The following is a 20,583-nucleotide window of genomic DNA, read 5'->3' as shown; positions in this document are numbered from 1 at the left end:
ATGTTCTCCTTCATTTCTGTCAACCACACGTTTCCAGCTATCATGGTTGCAAGGCAACCTGGGCAGCGCGACGGAGGCTAGACCGTCCCATTTCACAAGCCTCGCACTTCCGGCCTTAGCGGTCTTTAAGTACGCGGCCCTTGAGGATCGTTGAGGCTGCGTACTTTAAGGCTGCAGACCCTGAATTGGGATACAGCCCTTGTGTGCTCATAGCCCCTAAGCAACAACAGTGCAGTCTGCTAGTTCAAATGCACAACATAACATGGCTGCTAATTTTCAAGCTTACTAGCTTATTCACGATTAGCACACTAATAATCATTAACCACACATCATAACATAACCAAACGATAACATATGGAAAGAAACAATATACGTATAAAACACAAATTCTTACCTAGCAGGAGAATGAATAATCAATATTTTAAGGCTACTTGCATGTACAGATATCCCCGCTGGCTCACATAAGCTAGCTCTGAGACCCGCCATGTCAACTCCCCCAGTTGACTGTCACCAAAGAGTCGTAAATCAGCGGTATTGTAAAACTTAAAATTATTCCAGGGCATGTTATAACAAAACACCAAACAGATGTACTGGATATTAAACGGTACCAAACGCTTAAATTAACACAGGATTACAATTACATGCTCACATCGTCACATCGAGACTTTATTCATTAGACATTAGAGTTCAACAATGTTACATACAGTTGAAAACAGCTTCACTAACGCCAGCCAAAACAGGCTAACAGTATATAAGAGCACAAAAACAGCCGTGCTTATCGACAGCTCGACATATCCTCAACAACTCACCTCAGTATGGCTGCTATCGGTCACCTTTTAACTCTGTCCGTCTTACAGCCTCTTCTAGAAATTGAACGCTTACGCAGCACACTATACACATATACAGTATATTTATTTTACTTGGTTTTAGAGCTGGAGTATTTATATATTAACTGAGCATTAGCTGCTGAGCAGCAGGGCGCCAAAGCGTCCCGCTGTAACCATGGTTACGCAGATGCGTTCCGACCGTGACGTCACGGAGGAGAACGCGTTTCAAACTGATACCTGGATCAACCTGGTATCAGTTTGAAAAGTGCCAACTTTTATTGGCACGTTTCTGCTGAGATCCGGAGCTCGACTCTCTGGCGCCCAGGAATAAAATGAGTTGCTGTGTTTTTCACGGAGAAAAACTAATTAACATGGAATAACGTCAGTCTTCGATGGAAAAAAAGATGCAGGCAAAAGAGGACAGCAGATTTCTTCAAACAGTAAGGAGCTTCTACCAAGTGATATTTGATAAGCTTAAAACTTAAATCTTAAATCTAATGTCCAGATTCATGCTAAACTTTTCTGATTACTCAGTGAATCTGTTCATGTTTTAAGCTATCGAGTAATTTCATGGTGAGAAATGTCTTTGACCAAAAAAAAAAAATGCAGGATTAATTAAAAGCTATATATGACTGCTAGGCTAGGTTAGGAATAGGATGTGGTGAGGAGCAAATACGTAAGAGAGAGAGAGAGATTTTGCTCTGACAGAAATTTATGGCAATGTTTTTCCTCCATAAGATGGAGTGGGGCGATCGTGGCTCAAGAGTTGGGAGTTCGCCTTGTAATCGGAAGGTTGCTGGTTCGAGCCCCGGCTTGGGCAAGACACTTCACCCGTTGCCTACTGGTGGTGGTCAGAGGGCCCGGTGGTGCCAGTGTCCGGCAGCCTCGCCTCTGTCAGTGCACCCCAGGGTGGCTGTGGCTACAACGTAGCTTGCCATCACCAGTGTGTGCATGGGTGAATGACTGGATATGTAGCTTTGGGGTCCTTAGGGACCATAAAAGCGCTATATAAATACAGGCCATTTACCATAAGATTGTTTGTGGGCAAAGGTAAATCTCCATCCCAAGCTCAAGTCCTTTGCAGCCTCAAACAGGTTTTCTTCCAGGATTCCCATGTATTTAGCTCCATCCATCTTTCCATCATCTCTGACCAGCTTCCGGGTTTTTTCCTCTTTCTTTCCCATGCCTGGGGGGGGGGTAGACTTTCGGAGTGTGTGTGTGTGTATGTGTCTGTATGACTATGTTTACTGTTTCGTCTACAGATGCCTGTCCTCACCTCTGCAGTGCTGCCGTCTCCTCTAACCTGGCATGTTTCTAAGGTACGTTTTCTTTCTTTTTGATGTTGTTCTTGTGGTTTTTCTCCAGACATGAGGTTTGTAGTGTCTGTGTCTGTGCGGTGCAGCCGGTCTAGTCTAGGGGTGATAACAGAGATTGAAACTTTACTGATAAATTGTGCAAGTAAAAAAATGCCTCCAGGCTTTTGGAGGCTGGGGGAGGTCCACCTAAAGGGTGGCGAGGCGGCCTGGTCTGGGTTTTTCTGCTTTCTTTTACACACCTGGGGCGGTGCCACCTTAATATAGTGTGGCCAGGCGGCCCGGTCTGGGTTTTTTCTCCTTTATTTGCTGGCTAGGCTTTCGGAGCCTGTGTGTGTGTATGTCTCTGTATGACTATGCTTACTGTTTTGTCTACTTCAAACAGATGCCTGTCCTCACCTCTGCAGTGCTGCTGTCGCCTATAACACAGCATGTTTCTAAGGTAAGTTTTATCCTTTTTTATGTTGTTCTTTTGGTTTTTGTCCTGAGATGAGGTTTGAAGTGTCTGTGGTGCAGGTGGTCTGGTCTGTCTCGAGACAGTCCAGGCTGCACTGACCTGTAACAGGTGGAGACTCACCACGTGTGTGTGTATGTCAATATCTGGATGCGTGCAGAAGTATGTGCATTCATGTGTGCCTGCGTGGAGATCTGAGATTGGCTGGTAGGGTGGACTTCTACGCATAATCACATGTGTGTGCAAACATTTCTTGTTTGGATTTCTTGGAATTTGGTTTCTGTGGTGTAGTTTATCTCTGGATGTGTTCAAATGTATGTGCATTCATGTGTGCCTGCGTGGAGATCTGAGGTTGGCTGGTAGGGTGGACCTCTGCGCATAATCACATGTGTGTGCAAACATTACTTTTTTGGATTTCTTGGAATTTGGTTTCTGTGGGGTCGTTTATCTGTGGATGTGTGCAAATGTACGTGCATTCATGTGTGCCTGCGTAGAGATCTGAGGTTGGCTGGTAGGGTGGACCTCTGCGCATAATCACATGTATGTGCAAGCATTGCCATGTTTGGATTTCTTGGAATTTGGTTGATTTGTGGAAGGTTATTTCTGGATGTGTGTAAATGTACGTGCATTCATGTGTGCCTGCGTAGAGATCTGAGGTTGGCTGGTAGGGTGGACCTCTGCGCATAATCGCATGTGTGTGCAAGCATTTCGATGTTTGGATTTCTTGGAATTTGGTTGATTTGTAGGAGGTTATTTCTGGATGTGTGTAAATGTATGTGCATTCATGTGTGCCTGCGTAGAGATCTGAGGTTGGCTGGTAGGGTGGACCTCTGCGCATAATCACATGTATGTGCAAGCATTTCGATGTTTGGATTTCTTGGAATTTTTGATTTTGGGAGGTTATTTCTGGATGTGTGTAAATGTGCGTGCATTCATGTGTGCCTGCGTGAGAGATCTGAGGTTGGCTGGTAGGGTGGACCTCTGCGCATAATCACATGTATGTGCAAGCATTTCGATGTTTGGATTTCTTGGAATTTTTGATTTTGGGAGGTTATTTCTGTATGTGTGTAAATGTACGTGCATTCATGTGTGCCTGCGTAGAGAGATCTGAGGTTGGCTGGTAGGGTGGACCTCTGCGCTTAATCGCATGTGTGTGCAAGCATTTCGATGTTTGGTTTTCTTGGAATTTGGTTGATTTGTGGGAGGTTATTTCTGGATGTGTGTAAATGTATGTGCATTCATGTGTGCCTGCGTAGAGATCTGAGGTTGGCTGGTAGGGTGGACCTCTGCGCATAATCGCATGTGTGTGCAAGCATTTCGATGTTTGGATTTCTTGGAATTTGGTTGGCTGTGGGGAGTTTATCTCTGGATGTGTGTAAATGTACATGCATTCATGTGTGCCTGTGTAGAGATCTGAGGTTGGCTGGTAGGGTGGACCTCTCGCGCATAATCACATGTATGTGCAAGCATTTCGATGTTTGGATTTCTTGGAATTTTTGATTTTGGGAGGTTATTTCTGGATGTGTGTAAATGTACGTGCATTCATGTGTGCCTGCGTGAGAGATCTGAGGTTGGCTGGTAGGGTGGACCTCTGCGCATAATCACATGTATGTGCAAGCATTTCGATGTTTGGATTTCTTGGAATTTGGTTGATTTTTGGGAGGTTATTTCTGGATGTGTGTAAATGTACGTGCATTCATGTGTGCCTGCGTAGAGATCTGAGGTTGGCTGGTAGGGTGGACCTCTGCGCATAATCACATGTATGTGCAAGCATTTCGATGTTTGGATTTCTTGGAATTTTTGATTTTGGGAGGTCATTTCTGGATGTGTGTGTAAATGCGTGCATTCATGTGTGCCTGCGTGAGAGATCTGAGGTTGGCTGGTAGGGTGGACCTCTGCGCATAATCACATGTATGTGCAAGCATTTCGATGTTTGGATTTCTTGGAATTTTTGATTTTGGGAGGTTATTTCTGGATGTGTGTAAATGTACGTGCATTCATGTGTGCCTGCGTAGAGATCTGAGGTTGGCTGGTAGGGTGGACCTCTGCGCTTAATCGCATGTGTGTGCAAGCATTTCGATGTTTGGTTTTCTTGGAATTTAGTTGATTTGTGGGAGGTTATTTCTGGATGTGTGTAAATGTACGTGCATTCATGTGTGCCTGCGTAGAGATCTGAGGTTGGCTGGTAGGGTGGACCTCTGCGCATAATCGCATGTGTGTGCAAGCATTTCGATGTTTGGATTTCTTGGAATTTGGTTTCTGTGGGGAGTTTATCTCTGGATGTGTGTAAATGTACATGCATTCATGTGTGCCTGTGTAGAGATCTGAGGTTGGCTGGTAGGGTGGACCTCTGCGCATAATCACATGTATGTGCAAGCATTTCGATGTTTGGATTTCTTGGAATTTTTGATTTTTGGGAGGTTATTTCTGGATGTGTGTAAATGTACGTGCATTCATGTGTGCCTGTGTAGAGATCTGAGGTTGGCTGGTAGGGTGGACCTCTCGCATAATCACATGTATGTGCAAGCATTTCGATGTTTGGATTTCTTGGAATTTGGTTGATTTTTGGGAGGTTATTTCTGGATGTGTGTAAATGTACGTGCATTCATGTGTGCCTGCGTAGAGATCTGAGGTTGGCTGGTAGGGTGGACCTCTGCGCATAATCACATGTATGTGCAAGCATTTCGATGTTTGGATTTCTTGGAATTTGGTTGATTTGTGGGAGGTTATTTCTGGATGTGTGTAAATGTACGTGCATTCATGTGTGCCTGCGTAGAGATCTGAGGTTGGCTGGTAGGGTGGACCTCTGCGCATAATCGCATGTGTGTGCAAGCATTTCGATGTTTGGATTACTTGGAATTTGGTTTCTGTGGGGAGTTTATTTCTGGATGTGTAAATGTACGTGCATTCATGTGTGCCTGTGTAGAGATCTGAGGTTGGCTGGTAGGGTGGACCTCTGCGCATAATCACATGTATGTGCAAGCATTCGATGTTTGGATTTCTTGGAATTTTTTGATTTTTGGGAGGTTATTTCTGGATGTGTGTAAATGTACGTGCATTCATGTGTGCCTGCGTAGAGATCTGAGGTTGGCTGGTAGGGTGGACCTCTGCGCATAATCACATGTATGTGCAAGCATTCGATGTTTGGATTTCTTGGAATTTTTGATTTTTGGGAGGTTATTTCTGGATGTGTGTAAATGTACGTGCATTCATGTGTGCCTGCGTAGAGATCTGAGGTTGGCTGGTAGGGTGGACCTCTGCGCATAATCGCATGTATGTGCAAGCATTTCGATGTTTGGATTTCGTGGAATTTGGTTGATTTTTGGGAGGTTATTTCTGGATGTGTGTAAATGTACGTGCATTCATGTGTGTCTGCGTAGAGATCTGAGGTTGGCTGGTAGGGTGGACCTCTGCGCATAATCACATGTATGTGCAAGCATTTCGATGTTTGGATTTCTTGGAATTTTTGATTTTTGGGAGGTTATTTCTGGATGTGTGTAAATGTGCGTGCATTCATGTGTGCCTGCGTGAGAGATCTGAGGTTGGCTGGTAGGGTGGACCTCTGCGCATAATCACATGTATGTGCAAGCATTTCGATGTTTGGATTTCTTGGAATTTGGTTGATTTTTGGGAGGTTATTTCTGGATGTGTGTAAATGTACGTGCATTCATGTGTGCCTGCGTAGAGATCTGAGGTTGGCTGGTAGGGTGGGCCTCTCAAGATAATCGCATGTGTGTGCAAGCATTTCGATGTTTGGATTTCTTGGAATTTGGTTTCTGTGGGGAGTTTATCTCTGGATGTGTGTAAATGTACATGCATTCATGTGTGCCTGTGTAGAGATCTGAGGTTGGCTGGTAGGGTGGACCTCTGCGCATAATCACATGTATGTGCAAGCATTTCGATGTTTGGATTTCGTGGAATTTTTGATTTTTGGGAGGTTATTTCTGGATGTGTGTAAATGTGCGTGCATTCATGTGTGCCTGCGTGAGAGATCTGAGGTTGGCTGGTAGGGTGGACCTCTGCGCATAATCACATGTATGTGCAAGCATTTCGATGTTTGGATTTCTTGGAATTTTTGATTTTTGGGAGGTTATTTCTGGATGTGTGTAAATGTACGTGCATTCATGTGTGCCTGCGTAGAGATCTGAGGTTGGCTGGTAGGGTGGACCTCTGCGCTTAATCGCATGTGTGTGCAAGCATTTCGATGTTTGGATTTCTTGGAATTTGGTTTCTGTGGGGGAGTTTATCTCTGGATGTGTGTAAATGTACATGCATTCATGTGTGCCTGTGTAGAGATCTGAGGTTGGCTGGTAGGGTGGACCTCTGCGCATAATCACATGTATGTGCAAGCATTTCGATGTTTGGATTTCGTGGAATTTTTGATTTTTGGGAGGTTATTTCTGGATGTGTGTAAATGTGCGTGCATTCATGTGTGCCTGCGTAGAGATCTGAGGTTGGCTGGTAGGGTGGACCTCTGCGCATAATCACATGTATGTGCAAGCATTTCGATGTTTGGATTTCTTGGAATTTTTGATTTTTGGGAGGTTATTTCTGGATGTGTGTAAATGTACGTGCATTCATGTGTGCCTGCGTAGAGATCTGAGGTTGGCTGGTAGGGTGGACCTCTGCGCTTAATTGCATGTGTGTGCAAGCATTTCGATGTTTGGTTTTCTTGGAATTTGGTTGATTTGTGGGAGGTTATTTCTGGATGTGTATAAATGTACGTGCATTCATGTGTGCCTGCGTAGAGATCTGAGGTTGGCTGGTAGGGTGGACCTCTGCGCATAATCGCATGTGTGCAAGCATTTCGATGTTTGGATTTCTTGGAATTTTTGGTTTCTGTGGGGAGTTTATCTCTGGATGTGTGTAAATGTACATGTATTCATGTGTGCCTGTGTAGAGATCTGAGGTTGGCTGGTAGGGTGGACCTCTGCGCATAATCGCATGTATGTGCAAGCATTTCGATGTTTGGATTTCTTGGAATTTTTGATTTTTGGGAGGTTATTTCTGGATGTGTGTAAATGTACGTGCATTCATGTGTGCCTGTGTAGAGATCTGAGGTTGGCTGGTAGGGTGGACCTCTGCGCATAATCACATGTATGTGCAAGCATTTCGATGTTTGGATTTCTTGGAATTTGGTTGATTTGTGGGAGGTTATTTCTGGATGTGTGTAAGTGTACGTGCATTCATGTGTGCCGGTATAGAGATCTGAGGTTGGCTGGTAGGGTGGACCTCTGCGCATAATCGCATGTGTGTGCAAGCATTTCGATGTTTGGATTTCGTGGAATTTTTGATTTTGGGAGGTTATTTCTGGATGTGTGTAAATGTATGTGCATTCATGTGTGCCTGCGTAGAGATCTGAGGTTGGCTGGTAGGGTGGACCTCTGCGCATAATCGCATGTGTGTGCAAGCATTTCGATGTTTGGATTTCTTGGAATTTGGTTGATTTGTGGGAGGTTATTTCCGGATGTGTGTAAATGTGTACGTGCATTCATGTGTGCCTGCGTAGAGATCTGAGGTTGGCTGGTAGGGTGGACCTCTGCGCATAATCACATGTATGTGCAAGCATTTCGATGTTTGGATTTCTTGGAATTTTTTGATTTTTGGGAGGTTATTTCTGGATGTGTGTAAATGTACGTGCATTCATGTGTGCCTGCGTAGAGATCTGAGGTTGGCTGGTAGGGTGGACCTCTGCGCTTAATCGCATGTGTGTGCAAGCATTTCGATGTTTGGATTTCTTGGAATTTGGTTGATTTTTGGGAGGTTATTTCTGGATGTGTGTAAATGTACGTGCATTCATGTGTGCCTGCGTAGAGATCTGAGGTTGGCTGGTAGGGTGGACCTCTGCGCATAATCACATGTATGTGCAAGCATTCGATGTTTGGATTTCTTGGAATTTTTGATTTTGGGAGGTTATTTCTGGATGTGTAAATGTGCGTGCATTCATGTGTGCCTGCGTAGAGATCTGAGGTTGGCTGGTAGGGTGGACCTCTGCGCATAATCACATGTATGTGCAAGCATTTCGATGTTTGGATTTCTTGGAATTTTTGATTTGTGGGAGGTTATTTCTGGATGTGTGTAAATGTACATGCATTCATGTGTGCCTGCATAGAGATCTGAGGTTGGCTGGTAGGGTGGACCTCTGCGCTTAATCGCATGTGTGTGCAAGCATTTCGATGTTTGGTTTTCTTGGAATTTGGTTGATTTGTGGGAGGTTATTTCTGGATGTGTGTAAATGTACGTGCATTCATGTGTGCCTGCGTAGAGATCTGAGGTTGGCTGGTAGGGTGGACCTCTGCGCATAATCGCATGTGTGTGCAAGCATTTCGATGTTTGGATTTCTTGGAATTTGGTTTCTGTGGGGGAGTTTATCTCTGGATGTGTGTAAATGTACATGTATTCATGTGTGCCTGTGTAGAGATCTGAGGTTGGCTGGTAGGGTGGACCTCTGCGCATAATCGCATGTATGTGCAAGCATTTCGATGTTTGGTTTTCTTGGAATTTTTGATTTTTGGGAGGTTATTTCTGGATGTGTGTAAATGTACGTGCATTCATGTGTGCCTGCGTAGAGATCTGAGGTTGGCTGGTAGGGTGGACCTCTGCGCATAATCGCATGTGTGTGCAAGCATTTTGGATGTTTGGATTTCTTGGAATTTGGTTTCTGTGGGGAGTTTATCTCTGGATGTGTGTAAATGTACATGCATTCATGTGTGCCTGTGTAGAGATCTGAGGTTGGCTGGTAGGGTGGACCTCTGCGCATAATCACATGTATGTGCAAGCATTTCGATGTTTGGATTTCTTGGAATTTTTGATTTTTGGGAGGTTATTTCTGGATGTGTGTAAATGTACGTGCATTCATGTGTGCCTGCGGAGAGATCTGAGGTTGGCTGGTAGGGTGGACCTCTGGTAGGGTGGATAATCGCATAATCGCATGTGTGCAAGCATTTCGATGTTTGGATTTCTTGGAATTTGGTTGATTTTGGGAGGTTATTTCTGGATGTGTGTAAATGTACGTGCATTCATGTGTGCCTGCGTAGAGATCTGAGGTTGGCTGGTAGGGTGGACCTCTGCGCATAATCACATGTATGTGCAAGCATTTCGATGTTTGGATTTCTTGGAATTTTTTTGATTTTTGGGAGGTTATTTCTGGATGTGTGTAAATGTACGTGCATTCATGTGTGCCTGCGTAGAGATCTGAGGTTGGCTGGTAGGGTGGACCTCTGCGCTTAATCGCATGTGTGTGCAAGCATTTCAATGTTTGGATTTCTTGGAATTTGGTTGATTTTGGGAGGTTATTTCTGGATGTGTGTAAATGTACGTGCATTCATGTGTGCCTGCGTAGAGATCTGAGGTTGGCTGGTAGGGTGGACCTCTGCGCATAATCACATGTATGTGCAAGCATTTCGATGTTTGGATTTCTTGGAATTTTTGATTTTTGGGAGGTTATTTCTGGATGTGTGTAAATGTGTGTGCATTCATGTGTGGTTGGCTGGTAGGGAGATCTGAGGTTGGCTGGTAGGGTGGATTTCTGCGCATAATCGCATGTATGTGCAATGTACATGCATTCATTTCGATGATTGAGGTTTTCTTGGAATTTGGACCTTGATTCGCATGTATGGAGGTTATTTTTGGTTTGTGAATTTAAATGGAGGTGCATTCTGGATGTGTAAATGTACGTGCATTCATGTGTAGAGATCTGAGATGGCTGGTTGGGTGGACCTCTGGACCTCTCGCATAATCGCATGTGTGCAAGCATTTCGATGTTTGGATTTCTTGGAATTTGGTTTCTGTGGGGAGTTTATCTCTGGATGTGTGTAAATGTACATGTATTCATGTGTGCCTGTGTAGAGATCTGAGGTTGGCTGGTAGGGTGGACCTCTGCGCATAATCGCATGTATGTGCAAGCATTTCGATGTTTGGATTTCTTGGAATTTTTGATTTTTGGGAGGTTATTTCTGGATGTGTGTAAATGTACGTGCATTCATGTGTGCCTGTGTAGAGATCTGAGGTTGGCTGGTAGGGTGGACCTCTGCGCATAATCACATGTATGTGCAAGCATTTCGATGTTTGGATTTCTTGGAATTTGGTTGATTTGTGGGAGGTTATTTCTGGATGTGTGTAAATGTACGTGCATTCATGTGTGCCGGTATAGAGATCTGAGGTTGGCTGGTAGGGTGGACCTCTGCGCATAATCGCATGTGTGTGCAAGCATTTCGATGTTTGGATTTCTTGGAATTTTTGGTTTCTGTGGGGAGTTTATCTCTGGATGTGTGTAAATGTACATGCATTCATGTGTGCCTGTGTAGAGATCTGAGGTTGGCTGGTAGGGTGGACCTCTGCGCATAATCACATGTATGTGCAAGCATTTCGATGTTTGGATTTCTTGGAATTTTTTGATTTTTGGGAGGTTATTTCTGGATGTGTGTAAATGTACGTGCATTCATGTGTGCCTGCGTAGAGATCTGAGGTTGGCTGGTAGGGTGGACCTCTGCGCATAATCACATGTATGTGCAAGCATTTCGATGTTTGGATTTCTTGGAATTTTTTGATTTTTGGGAGGTTATTTCTGGATGTGTGTAAATGTACGTGCATTCATGTGTGCCTGCGTAGAGATCTGAGGTTGGCTGGTAGGGTGGACCTCTGCGCTTAATCGCATGTGTGTGCAAGCATTTCGATGTTTGGATTTCTTGGAATTTGGTTGATTTGTGGGAGGTTATTTCTGGATGTGTGTAAATGTACGTGCATTCATGTGTGCCTGCGTAGAGATCTGAGGTTGGCTGGTAGGGTGGACCTCTGCGCATAATCACATGTATGTGCAAGCATTTCGATGTTTGGATTTCTTGGAATTTTTGATTTTTGGGAGTTATTTCTGGATGTGTGTAAATGTGCGTGCATTCATGTGTGCCTGCGAGAGATCTGAGGTTGGCTGGTAGGGTGGACCTCTGCGCATAATCACATGTATGTGCAAGCATTTCGATGTTTGGATTTCTTGGAATTTTTTGATTTGTGGGAGGTTATTTCTGGATGTGTGTAAATGTACGTGCATTCATGTGTGCCTGCGTAGAGATCTGAGGTTGGCTGGTAGGGTGGACCTCTGCGCATAATCGCATGTGTGTGCAAGCATTTCGATGTTTGGATTTCTTGGAATTTGGTTTCTGTGGGGAGTTTATCTCTGGATGTGTGTAAATGTACATGTATTCATGTGTGCCTGTGTAGAGATCTGAGGTTGGCTGGTAGGGTGGACCTCTGCGCATAATCGCATGTATGTGCAAGCATTTCGATGTTTGGATTTCTTGGAATTTTTGATTTTGGGAGGTTATTTCTGGATGTGTGTAAATGTACGTGCATTCATGTGTGCCTGCGTAGAGATCTGAGGTTGGCTGGTAGGGTGGACCTCTGCGCATAATCACATGTATGTGCAAGCATTTCGATGTTTGGATTTCTTGGAATTTGGTTGATTTTTGGGAGGTTATTTCTGGATGTGTGTAAATGTACGTGCATTCATGTGTGCCTGCGTAGAGATCTGAGGTTGGCTGGTAGGGTGGACCTCTGCGCATAATCGCATGTGTGTGCAAGCATTTCGATGTTTGGATTTCTTGGAATTTGGTTTTTGTGGGGAGTTTTTCTCTGGATGTGTAAATGTATGTGCATTCATGTGTGCCTGTGTAGAGATCTGAGGTTGGCTGGTAGGGTGGACCTCTGCGCATAATCACATGTATGTGCAAGCATTTCGATGTTTGGATTTCTTGGAATTTTTTGATTTTGGGAGGTTATTTCTGGATGTGTGTAAATGTACGTGCATTCATGTGTGCCTGCGTAGAGATCTGAGGTTGGCTGGTAGGGTGGACCTCTGCGCATAATCACATGTATGTGCAAACATTTCGATGTTTGGATTTCGTGGAATTTTTTGATTTTGGGAGGTTATTTCTGGATGTGTGTAAATGTACGTGCATTCATGTGTGCCTGCGTAGAGATCTGAGGTTGGCTGGTAGGGTGGACCTCTGCGCATAATCGCATGTGTGTGCAAGCATTTCGATGTTTGGATTTCTTGGAATTTGGTTGATTTCTGGGAGGTTATTTCTGGATGTGTGTAAATGTACGTGCATTCATGTGTGTGTGTAGAGATCTGAGGTTGGCTGGTAGGGTTGACCTCTGCGCATAATCACATGTATGTGCAAGCATTTCGATGTTTGGATTTCTTGGAATTTTTGGATTTTGGGAGGTTATTTCTGGATGTGTGTAAATGTACGTGCATTCATGTGTGCCTGCGTAGAGATCTGAGGTTGGCTGGTAGGGTGAACCTCTGCGCATAATCGCATGTATGTGCAAGCATTTCGATGTTTGGATTCGTGGAATTTGGTTGATTTTTGGGAGGTTATTTCTGGATGTGTGTAAATGTACGTGCATTCATGTGTGCCTGTGTAGAGATCTGAGGTTGGCTGGTAGGGTGGACCTCTGCGCTTAATCGCATGTGTGTGCAAGCATTTCGATGTTTGGTTTTCTTGGAATTTGGTTGATTTGTGGGAGGTTATTTCTGGATGTGTGTAAATGTACGTGCATTCATGTGTGCCTGCGTAGAGATCTGAGGTTGGCTGGTAGGGTGGACCTCTGCGCATAATCGCATGTGTGTGCAAGCATTTCGATGTTTGGATTTCTTGGAATTTGGTTTCTGTGGGGAGTTTATCTCTGGATGTGTGTAAATGTACATGTATTCATGTGTGCCTGTGTAGAGATCTGAGGTTGGCTGGTAGGGTGGACCTCTGCGCATAATCGCATGTATGTGCAAGCATTTCGATGTTTGGATTTCTTGGAATTTTTGATTTTTGGGAGGTTATTTCTGGATGTGTAAATGTACGTGCATTCATGTGTGCCTGTGTAGAGATCTGAGGTTGGCTGGTAGGGTGGACCTCTGCGCATAATCACATGTATGTGCAAGCATTTTGATGTTTGGATTTCTTGGAATTTGGTTGATTTGTGGGAGGTTATTTCTGGATGTGTGTAAATGTACGTGCATTCATGTGTGCCGGTATAGAGATCTGAGGTTGGCTGGTAGGGTGGACCTCTGCGCATAATCGCATGTGTGTGCAAGCATTTCGATGTTTGGATTTCTTGGAATTTGGTTTCTGTGGGGAGTTTATCTCTGGATGTGTGTAAATGTACATGCATTCATGTGTGCCTGTGTAGAGATCTGAGGTTGGCTGGTAGGGTTGACCTCTGCGCATAATCACATGTATGTGCAAGCATTTCGATGTTTGGATTTCTTGGAATTTTTGATTTTTGGGAGGTTATTTCTGGATGTGTGTAAATGTACGTGCATTCATGTGTGCCTGCGTAGAGATCTGAGGTTGGCTGGTAGGGTGGACCTCTGCGCTTAATCGCATGTGTGTGCAAGCATTTCGATGTTTGGTTTTCTTGGAATTTGGTTGATTTGTGGGAGGTTATTTCTGGATGTGTGTAAATGTACGTGCATTCATGTGTGCCTGCGTAGAGATCTGAGGTTGGCTGGTAGGGTGGACCTCTGCGCATAATCATGTGTGTGCAAGCATTTCGATGTTTGGATTTCTTGGAATTTGGTTTCTGTGGGGAGTTTATCTCTGGATGTGTGTAAATGTACATGCATTCATGTGTGCCTGTGTAGAGATCTGAGGTTGGCTGGTAGGGTGGACCTCTGCGCATAATCACATGTATGTGCAAGCATTTCGATGTTTGGATTTCTTGGAATTTGGTTGATTTGTGGGAGGTTATTTCTGGATGTGTGTAAATGTACGTGCATTCATGTGTGCCTGCGTAGAGATCTGAGGTTGGCTGGTAGGGTGGACCTCTGCGCGCTTAATCGCATGTGTGTGCAAGCATTTCGATGTTTGGTTTTCTTGGAATTTGGTTGATTTGTGGGAGGTTATTTCTGGATGTGTGTAAATGTACGTGCATTCATGTGTGCCTGCGTAGAGATCTGAGGTTGGCTGGTAGGGTGGACCTCTGCGCATAATCGCATGTGTGTGCAAGCATTTCGATGTTTGGATTTCTTGGAATTTGGTTTCTGTGGGGGAGTTTATCTCTGGATGTGTGTAAATGTACATGCATTCATGTGTGCCTGCGTAGAGATTTGAGGTTGGCTGGTAGGGTGGACCTCTGCGCATAATCACATGTGTGTGCAAGCATTTCGATGTTTGGATTTCTTGGAATTTTTTGATTTTTGGGAGGTTATTTCTGGATGTGTGTAAATGTACGTGCATTCATGTGTGCCTGCATAGAGATCTGAGGTTGGCTGGTAGGGTGGACCTCTGCGCATAATCACATGTATGTGCAAGCATTTCGATGTTTGGATTTCTTGGAATTTGGTTGATTTTTGGGAGGTTATTTCTGGATGTGTGTAAATGTGTCGTGCATTCATGTGTGCCTGCGTAGAGATCTGAGGTTGGCTGGTAGGGTGGACCTCTGCGCATAATCACATGTATGTGCAAAGCATTTCGATGTTTGGATTTCTTGGAATTTTTTGATTTTTGGGAGGTTATTTCTGGATGTGTGTAAATGTACGTGCATTCATGTGTGCCTGCGTAGAGATCTGAGGTTGGCTGGTAGGGTGGACCTCTGCGCTTAATCGCATGTGTGTGCAAGCATTTCGATGTTTGGATTTCTTGGAATTTGGTTGATTTTTGGGAGGTTATTTCTGGATGTGTGTAAATGTACGTGCATTCATGTGTGCCTGCGTAGAGATCTGAGGTTGGCTGGTAGGGTGGACCTCTGCACATAATCACATGTATGTGCAAGCATTTCGATGTTTGGATTTCTTGGAATTTTTGATTTTTGGGAGGTTATTTCTGGATGTGTGTAAATGTACGTGCATTCATGTGTGCCTGCGTAGAGATCTGAGGTTGGCTGGTAGGGTGGACCTCTGCGCTTAATCGCATGTGTGTGCAAGCATTTCGATGTTTGGTTTTCTTGGAATTTGGTTGATTTGTGGGAGGTTATTTCTGGATGTGTGTAAATGTACGTGCATTCATGTGTGCCTGCGTAGAGATCTGAGGTTGGCTGGTAGGGTGGACCTCTGCGCATAATCGCATGTGTGTGCAAGCATTTCGATGTTTGGATTTCTTGGAATTTGGTTTCTGTGGGGAGTTTATCTCTGGATGTGTGTAAATGTACATGTATTCATGTGTGCCTGTGTAGAGATCTGAGGTTGGCTGGTAGGGTGGACCTCTGCGCATAATCGCATGTATGTGCAAGCATTTCGATGTTTGGATTTCTTGAATTTTTGATTTTTGGGAGGTTATTTCTGGATGTGTGTAAATGTACGTGCATTCATGTGTGCCTGCGTAGAGATCTGAGGTTGGCTGGTAGGGTGGACCTCTGCGCATAATCACATGTATGTGCAAGCATTTCGATGTTTGGATTTCTTGGAATTTGGTTGATTTTTGGGAGGTTATTTCTGGATGTGTGTAAATGTACGTGCATTCATGTGTGCCTGTGTAGAGATCTGAGGTTGGCTGGTAGGGTGGACCTCTGCGCATAATCGCATGTGTGTGCAAGCATTTCGATGTTTGGATTTCGTGGAATTTGGTTTCCGTGGGTGAGTTTTTCTCTGGATGTGTGTAAATGTACGTGCATTCATGTGTGCCTGTGTAGAGATCTGAGGTTGGCTGGTAGGGTGGACCTCTGCGCATAATCACATGTATGTGCAAGCATTTCGATGTTTGGATTTCTTGGAATTTTTTGATTTTTGGGAGGTTATTTCTGGATGTGTGTAAATGTACCTGCATTCATGTGTGCCTGCGTGAGAGATCTGAGGTTGGCTGGTAGGGTGGACCTCTGCGCATAATCACATGTATGTGCAAGCATTTCGATGTTTGGATTTCGTGGAATTTTTTGATTTTGGGAGATTATTTCTGGATGTGTGTAAATGTACGTGCATTCATGTGTGCCTGCGTAGAGATCTGAGGTTGGCTGGTAGGGTGGACCTCTGCGCATAATCGCATGTGTGTGCAAGCATTTCGATGTTTGGATTTCTTGGAATTTGGTTGATTTTTGGGAGGTTATTTCTGGATGTGTGTAAATGTATGCGTGCATTCATGTGTGCCTGCGTAGAGATCTGAGGTTGGCTGGTAGGGTGGACCTCTCGCGCATAATCACATGTATGTGCAAGCATTTCGATGTTTGGATTTCTTGGAATTTTTTTGATTTTTGGGAGGTTATTTCTGGATGTGTGTAAATGTACGTGCATTCATGTGTGCCTGCGTAGAGATCTGAGGTTGGCTGGTAGGGTGGACCTCTGCGCTTAATCGCATGTGTGTGCAAGCATTTCGATGTTTGGATTTCTTGGAATTTGGTTGATTTTTGGGAGGTTATTTCTGGATGTGTGTAAATGTACGTGCATTCATGTGTGCCTGCGTAGAGATCTGAGGTTGGCTGGTAGGGTGGACCTCTGCGCATAATCACATGTATGTGCAAGCATTTCGATGTTTGGATTTCTTGGAATTTTTTGATTTTGGGAGGTTATTTCTGGATGTGTGTAAATGTACGTGCATTCATGTGTGCCTGCGTAGAGATCTGAGGTTGGCTGGTAGGGTGGACCTCTGCGCTTAATCGCATGTGTGTGCAAGCATTTCGATGTTTGGTTTTCTTGGAATTTGGTTGATTTGTGGGAGGTTATTTCTGGATGTGTGTAAATGTACGTGCATTCATGTGTGCCTGCGTAGAGATCTGAGGTTGGCTGGTAGGGTGGACCTCTGCGCATAATCGCATGTGTGTGCAAGCATTTCGATGTTTGGATTTCTTGGAATTTGGTTTCTGTGGGGAGTTTATCTCTGGATGTGTGTAAATGTACATGTATTCATGTGTGCCTGTGTAGAGATCTGAGGTTGGCTGGTAGGGTGGACCTCTGCGCATAATCGCATGTATGTGCAAGCATTTCGATGTTTGGATTTCTTGGAATTTTTTGATTTTTGGGAGGTTATTTCTGGATGTGTGTAAATGTACGTGCATTCATGTGTGCCTGCGTAGAGATCTGAGGTTGGCTGGTAGGGTGGACCTCTGCGCATAATCACATGTATGTGCAAGCATTCGATGTTTGGATTTCTTGGAATTTGGTTGATTTTTGGGAGGTTATTTCTGGATGTGTGTAAATGTACGTGCATTCATGTGTGCCTGTGTAGAGATCTGAGGTTGGCTGGTAGGGTGGACCCTCGCATGATAATCGCATGTGTGTGCAAGCATTTCGATGTTTGGATTTCGTGGAATTTTTGATTTTTGGGAGGTTATTTCTGGATGTGTGTAAATGTACGTGCATTCATGTGTGCCTGCGTAGAGATCTGAGGTTGGCTGGTAGGGTGGACCTCTGCGCATAATCACATGTATGTGCAAGCATTTCGATGTTTGGATTTCTTGGAATTTGGTTGATTTTTGGGAGGTTATTTCTGGATGTGTGTAAATGTACGTGCATTCATGTGTGCCTGTGTAGAGATCTGAGGTTGGCTGGTAGGGTGGACCTCTGCGCATAATCGCATGTGTGTGCAAGCATTTCGATGTTTGGATTTCTTGGAATTTGGTTTCGTGGGTGAGTTTTTCTCTGGATGTGTGTAAATGTACGTGCATTCATGTGTGCCTGTGTAGAGATCTGAGGTTGGCTGGTAGGGTGGACCTCTGCGCATAATCACATGTATGTGCAAGCATTTCGATGTTTGGATTTCTTGGAATTTTTTGATTTTGGGAGGTTATTTCTGGATGTGTGTAAATGTACCTGCATTCATGTGTGCCTGCGTAGAGATCTGAGGTTGGCTGGTAGGGTGGACCTCTGCACATAATCACATGTATGTGCAAGCATTTCGATGTTTGGATTTCGTGGAATTTTTTGATTTTTGGGAGATTATTTCTGGATGTGTGTAAATGTACGTGCATTCATGTGTGCCTGCGTAGAGATCTGAGGTTGGCTGGTAGGGTGGACCTCTGCGCATAATCGCATGTGTGTGCAAGCATTTCGATGTTTGGATTTCTTGGAATTTGGTTGATTTTTGGGAGGTTATTTCTGGATGTGTGTAAATGTACGTGCATTCATGTGTGCCTGCGTAGAGATCTGAGGTTGGCTGGTAGGGTGGACCTCTGCGCATAATCACATGTATGTGCAAGCATTTCGATGTTTGGATTTCTTGGAATTTTTTGATTTTTGGGAGGTTATTTCTGGATGTGTGTAAATGTACGTGCATTCATGTGTGCCTGCGTAGAGATCTGAGGTTGGCTGGTAGGGTGGACCTCTGCGCTTAATCGCATGTGTGTGCAAGCATTTCGATGTTTGGATTTCTTGGAATTTGGTTGATTTTTGGGAGGTTATTTCTGGATGTGTGTAAATGTACGTGCATTCATGTGTGCCTGCGTAGAGATCTGAGGTTGGCTGGTAGGGTGGACCTCTGCGCATAATCACATGTATGTGCAAGCATTTCGATGTTTGGATTTCTTGGAATTTTTTGATTTTTGGGAGGTTATTTCTGGATGTGTGTAAATGTACGTGCATTCATGTGTGCCTGCGTAGAGATCTGAGGTTGGCTGGTAGGGTGGACCTCTGCGCATAATCGCATGTGTGTGCAAGCATTTCGATGTTTGGTTTTCTTGGAATTTGGTTGATTTGTGGGAGGTTATTTCTGGATGTGTGTAAATGTACGTGCATTCATGTGTGCCTGCGTAGAGATCTGAGGTTGGCTGGTAGGGTGGACCTCTGCGCATAATCGCATGTGTGTGCAAGCATTTCGATGTTTGGATTTCTTGGAATTTGGTTTCTGTGGGGGAGTTTATCTCTGGATGTGTGTAAATGTACATGTATTCATGTGTGCCTGTGTAGAGATCTGAGGTTGGCTGGTAGGGTGGACCTCTGCGCATAATCGCATGTATGTGCAAGCATTTCGATGTTTGGATTTCTTGGAATTTTTTTGATTTTTGGGAGGTTATTTCTGGATGTGTGTAAATGTACGTGCATTCATGTGTGCCTGCGTAGAGATCTGAGGTTGGCTGGTAGGGTGGACCTCTGCGCATAATCACATGTATGTGCAAGCATTTCGATGTTTGGATTTCTTGGAATTTGGTTGATTTTTGGGAGGTTATTTCTGGATGTGTGTAAATGTACGTGCATTCATGTGTGCCTGTGTAGAGATCTGAGGTTGGCTGGTAGGGTGGACCTCTGCGCATAATCGCATGTGTGTGCAAGCATTTCGATGTTTGGATTTCGTGGAATTTGGTTTCGTGGGTGAGTTTTTCTCTGGATGTGTGTAAATGTACGTGCATTCATGTGTGCCTGTGTAGAGATCTGAGGTTGGCTGGTAGGGTGGACCTCTGCGCATAATCACATGTATGTGCAAGCATTTCGATGTTTGGATTTCTTGGAATTTGGTTGATTTTTGGGAGGTTATTTCTGGATGTGTGTAAATGTACGTGCATTCATGTGTGCCTGCGTAGAGATCTGAGGTTGGCTGGTAGGGTGGACCTCTGCGCATAATCACATGTATGTGCAAGCATTTCAATGTTTGGATTTCTTGGAATTTGGTTGATTTTTGGGAGGTTATTTCTGGATGTGTGTAAATGTACGTGCATTCATGTGTGCCTGCGTAGAGATCTGAGGTTGGCTGGTAGGGTGGACCTCTGCGCATAATCGCATGTGTGTGCAAGCATTTCGATGTTTGGATTTCTTGGAATTTGGTTTCTGTGGGGGAGTTTATCTCTGGATGTGTGTAAATGTACATGCATTCATGTGTGCCTGTGTAGAGATCTGAGGTTGGCTGGTAGGGTGGACCTCTGCGCATAATCACATGTATGTGCAAGCATTTCGATGTTTGGATTTCTTGGAATTTTTGATTTTTGGGAGGTTATTTCTGGATGTGTGTAAATGTACGTGCATTCATGTGTGCCTGCGTAGAGATCTGAGGTTGGCTGGTAGGGTGGACCTCTGCGCATAATCACATGTATGTGCAAGCATTCGATGTTTGGATTTCTTGGAATTTTTGATTTTTGG

General features: G+C 44.2%; 1 long non-coding RNA gene across 1 annotated transcript; it reads left to right on the top strand.

Moving 5' to 3' along the window:
- The first annotated feature begins 1,076 nt into the window (after positions 1–1,076).
- LOC120435235 lies at positions 1,077–2,583 on the top strand. The gene is made up of 3 exons (XR_005609594.1): positions 1,077–1,267; positions 2,090–2,146; positions 2,526–2,583. It is a non-coding gene; the product is annotated as an uncharacterized LOC120435235 (long non-coding RNA).
- Positions 2,584–20,583: the final 18,000 nt, after the last annotated feature.

This window comes from Oreochromis aureus, linkage group 20 (assembly GCF_013358895.1).
Source record: "Oreochromis aureus strain Israel breed Guangdong linkage group 20, ZZ_aureus, whole genome shotgun sequence".
Lineage (NCBI taxonomy): Eukaryota > Metazoa > Chordata > Actinopteri > Cichliformes > Cichlidae > Oreochromis > Oreochromis aureus.
The sequence above is the reverse complement of the archived record's forward strand: the minus strand, read 5'-3'. Positions and strand labels throughout refer to the sequence as shown.